The 4,362-nt window shown below is 44.9% G+C and overlaps 1 pseudogene; it reads left to right on the top strand.

The window, feature by feature from the left end:
• The first annotated feature begins 202 nt into the window (after positions 1–202).
• On the top strand, positions 203–642 carry LOC105716006 (small ribosomal subunit protein uS8-like; annotated as a pseudogene).
• Positions 643–4,362: the final 3,720 nt, after the last annotated feature.

Below are 4,362 nucleotides of genomic sequence, written 5' to 3'. Positions count from 1 at the left end.
TGTCTCTACAAAAACATTTAAAAATTAGCCAGCATGGTGGTGCAGCTACTTGGAAGGCTGAGGTGGGAGGATCGATTGAGCCCAGGAGGCAGAGGCTACAGTGAGCTGAGATTGTGCAATATACTCCAGCCAGGATGACAGAGTGAGACCCTGTCTTAAAATAAATAAATAGCTCTTTCTGCCATCTTTCCGCACTGCCACAATGGTGCACATGAATGTCTTGGCTGATGCTCTCAAGAACATCAACAATGCTGAAAAGAAAGACAAACGCCAGATGCTTATTAGGCCATGCTCCAAAGTCATCGTCCGGTTTCTCACTGTGATGATGAAGCAAGGTTACATTGGTGAATTTGAAATCACTGATAATCACAGAGCTGAGAAAATTGTTGTGAACCTCACACACAAGCTAAACAAGTGTGGAGTGATCAGCCCCAGATTTGATGTGCAACTCAAAGACCTAGAAAAATGGCAGAATAATCTGCTTCCATCCTGCTAGTTTGATTCCATTGTACTGACAACCTCAGCTGGCATCATGGACCATGACGAAGCAAGACGAAAACACACAGGAGGGAAAATCCTGGGATTCTTTTTCTAGGGATGTAATACATATATTTACAAATAAAATGCCTCATGGACTCTGAAAAATAAATAAATAAATAAATAAATAAACAAACAAACAAGGGCCAGGTGCGGTAGTTCATGCCTGTAATTCCAACATTTTGGAAGGCCGAGGCAGGTGGATCACCCAAGGCCAGGAGTTCAAGATTAGCCTGACCAACATGGTGAAACCCCATCTCTACTAAAAATACAAAAATTAGCCGGGCATGGCGGCATGTGCCTGTAATCCCAGCTACCTGGGAGACTGAGACAGGAGAATTGCTTGAACCCAGAAGGCAGAGGTTGCAGTGAGCCAAAATCATGCCACTGCACTCCAGCCTGGGTGACAGAATGAGAATCCATCTCAAAAACAAATAAATAAATAAATAAAGTTAAATTAAATAAAAGGGCCAGGCACGGTGGCTCACCCCTGTAATCCCAGTACTTTGGGAGGCCAAGGTGGATCACCCGAAGTCAGGAGTTCGAGACCAGTCTGGCTAACATGATGAAAGCCTGTTTCTACTGAAAATACAAAAAATAAACCAGGCGTGGTAGTGTGTGCCTGTAATCCCAGCTACTCAGGAGACTGAGGCAGGAGAATCACTTGAACCCGGGAGGCAGAGGTTGCAATGAGCCAAGATTGTGCCTTTGCACTCGAGCTTGGGCAACAAGAGCCAAACTCCATCTCAAAAAAAAAAGAAAGAAAGAAAGAAACATACATGTTTGCAACCATGTATTTCTCTGATTGTGTTCTAGTCACCAAGGAAGGATGTTTGGATTTTCTTTTATTTTGGATTATTCACACCTTTTCTCCCTCTGTCTTAACATGAAAATCAAGAATCAGAACAGTAACCAGCTGCTACCCTCAGCAAAACAAACAGATTGTAAAAGCAATTACGCCATTACCACTTCTCATTTATCTGCATACAAAATAACTTACTCTCCCTCTTTCTCCCACATGGTTCCAGGCTGAGCTGGGATTATTACTGCCTAGATTACTATTGTCTTCTATATAAATTCCTTTTTCTTAGACTCGCGTCTGCCGGATAACCTTATATTTTTAAAAAAATCATATTTTTTCCCCAGCCTCCATGGTTACTTTAAGGGAAGCATGGTAGTGAGCAGGAAGAAAACAATGTGAACTGAGTGGTTGTTATTAAATACCAGGTGCTTTGTGCACAATGGCTTAATTATCACAATAACCCTGTAAGGTAGTTATTATTATCCCCATTTTATGGAAATGGAAACTCACAGAGCCTGCTCAGGTTCAAAGAAGAATAAATAAATATCACAACAATAGAGATTTGAACTAGCTCTATATGATTTCAGAGTCCATGCCTTTAGACTTAGCCAGAGGGACTTTTTTTTTTTTTTTGTGATGGAGTCTCACTCTGTCTCCCAGGCTGCGGTGTAATGGCGCTATCTCGGCTCATTGCAACCTCCGCCTCCCAGGTTCAAGCAATTATCCTGCCTCAGCCTCCTGAGTAGCTGGGGGACTACAGGCATGTACCACCATATCTGGCTAAATTTTTTTGTATTTTTAGTAGAGACAGGGTTTCACCATGTTAGCCAGAATGGTCTTGATCTCCTGACCTTGTGATCTGCCCGCCTCAGCCTCCCAAAGTGCTGGGATTACAGGCGTGAGCCACCACACCCAGCCTGATACCTGTTTTTTCAAAGAGGGTCTCATCCTCCTCCAGAAGGAGGATAACTTAAGGCCAAGTGGATGTGTCTACCCAGAGCTCATTTCTCTCCCCTCCTAGACCATGCTGCAGTTACCAGAATCCCCTGTTGAGCAGAGCAGTCCCTTCCAAGGCCATAGCTCACACCCTCTTCCTGAGGGCTGATCTCCTGAGAGCAGACTGAGCTGCTAGGGGCACAGCCCTAGTCCTGTTAGCCTGTAGTACAGATGGGGTTTAGATGTATGGCCTTATTGAGCACACACCTTTGTGTGAGGCCTCTTCGGCAGTGGGACAAAGCCATGAATGGAAGAGAACTTGAGGCTGACAGGGGCTTGAAGGAATCCCAGAATTCTAGATATAAACCTTCCAGTTGATATTGATATATTTGTCAAGATAAGAGGGTAGAACATGTTTATTTGATGGTTTATTAGCTTTGATTTATAACTTTTACATATTTAGACATTTGGTACCAGGGCCTAAATTTTTCTCTTGCCGTGAGCCCCCACATATATTAGAGGTAGTCTCGCTCATCTCACTACAGCACTCTGATTCTTCCTTCTGCCCTTCCCATTCTGTTCTTCATGGCTAGAAAGCCCCCAGACTTGCCCACCTGCAATTCCCCTCTTCATTCTCACAGCTTGCCAAATCTACATTTTCATTGGAAACTTTTCAGCTTATTACAAAAGGGGGTGCTGATTTCTCACCCTCGGCCTTGCATGGTTGCCATGACTTCTCCTGCTGTTCCCCACCTAAAGAGAATGTAATACTCACAGTGCGTACTTGTAGTCATTTCCTTTTTTTTTCTTGTTGAGACAGGGTCTCACTCTGTCACCCAGGCTGGAGTACAGTGGCATGATCTTGGCTTACTACAACCTCTGCCTCCTGGGTTCAAGCAATTCTCCTGCCTCAGCCTCCTGAGTAGCTGGAATTACAGGCCCCTGCCACCACCCCCAGCTCATTTTTGTGTTTTTAGTAGAGACAGGGTTTCACCATGTTGGCCAGGCTGGTTTCGAACTCCTGGTCTCTAGTGATTCACCCACCTCGGCCCCTCAAGGTGCTGGGATTACAGGTGTGAGCCACTGCACCCGGCCACCTGTAGTCATTTTACTGTCTTTCCTGCCACTCTTCTGTCCTATATGTTTAGGAGTCTTCAGGCTGCTTATAGTACTCAACAGTGGCTCCCTTGAGCTACAACCTTGTTTTAGCGTCTATGGAGAGATATTGTGGAAGATTCTTGCTCTTTGATGAGCTTCCAATCAAATATACCAGGGCCTAGTGACACAGGAAAGGTTGGAAAAATTAGAACAGAACCAGGGTTGTCTAGAGAGAAGTTTCCATTTCACTTAGTGGAAAGAAAATAAATGGAATAGAGCCCAAAGAAAAGGTTAGACAAATGCAGGGTGACTGGGTACAGGACCAAGTTTATAGGAAAGTTAGCCTTAACGGTAGGCTCATAGGTTAGGAAGGCTGTGGAGATGGACTAGGCTTGAGAGAGAGTCACAGAATAGCACCACTCGGTGACCCAGGCCAGAAAAGTGAGCGTCATCTTCACCCCTCCCTTCTCCTTTATCTCCTACACCAATCACTGAGGCCTGTCGGGTCTTCCTTCGAAAGCTCTCTGAGCTCCGCCTACTTCTCACCACCCCCACTATCACCCCCAAGCTCAAGCTACCACTGACTCCCACCTGGATTTTGACAACAGCCTCCTTTTTGTTCTCTGTGCTGCCAGCCCTGCCTTTTCTCATCAGTCTTTCACACTAGAGTTAGAATGAGCTTTCTCACTGTCCTGGTTGCTTTCTGGATAAAATCCAAATGGCTTAGCTTGATGCTCAAGATCCTTCAGGATCTAGCTACCAACAGCTAGTCTCATCCCTCTGCATCTTGTCACACCACAACTGTTCATTCTGGCCACATTGAATTACTTGCCCTCTGTTGAAGAGATCACTTAATCCCTCACTTCCCAGCCTTTGTACTTATTGTCCCTACTCCATGAACCATCCTTCCATTCCCTCCCTATAAAGTTTTTTTAGGCATCTCAGAAATGTCGCTGAGGAGGCGATATCAGAGATGAGGCCTAAATGAA

The sequence above is a fragment of the Aotus nancymaae genome, unplaced genomic scaffold (assembly GCF_030222135.1).
Source record: "Aotus nancymaae isolate 86718 unplaced genomic scaffold, 86718_ANA_hifiasm-v0.15.2.pri h1tg000016l, whole genome shotgun sequence".
In the NCBI taxonomy this organism is placed as follows: Eukaryota; Metazoa; Chordata; class Mammalia; order Primates; family Aotidae; genus Aotus; species Aotus nancymaae.
Note: the sequence above shows the minus strand (reverse complement) of the source record. Positions and strands in the feature narration are given on the sequence as shown.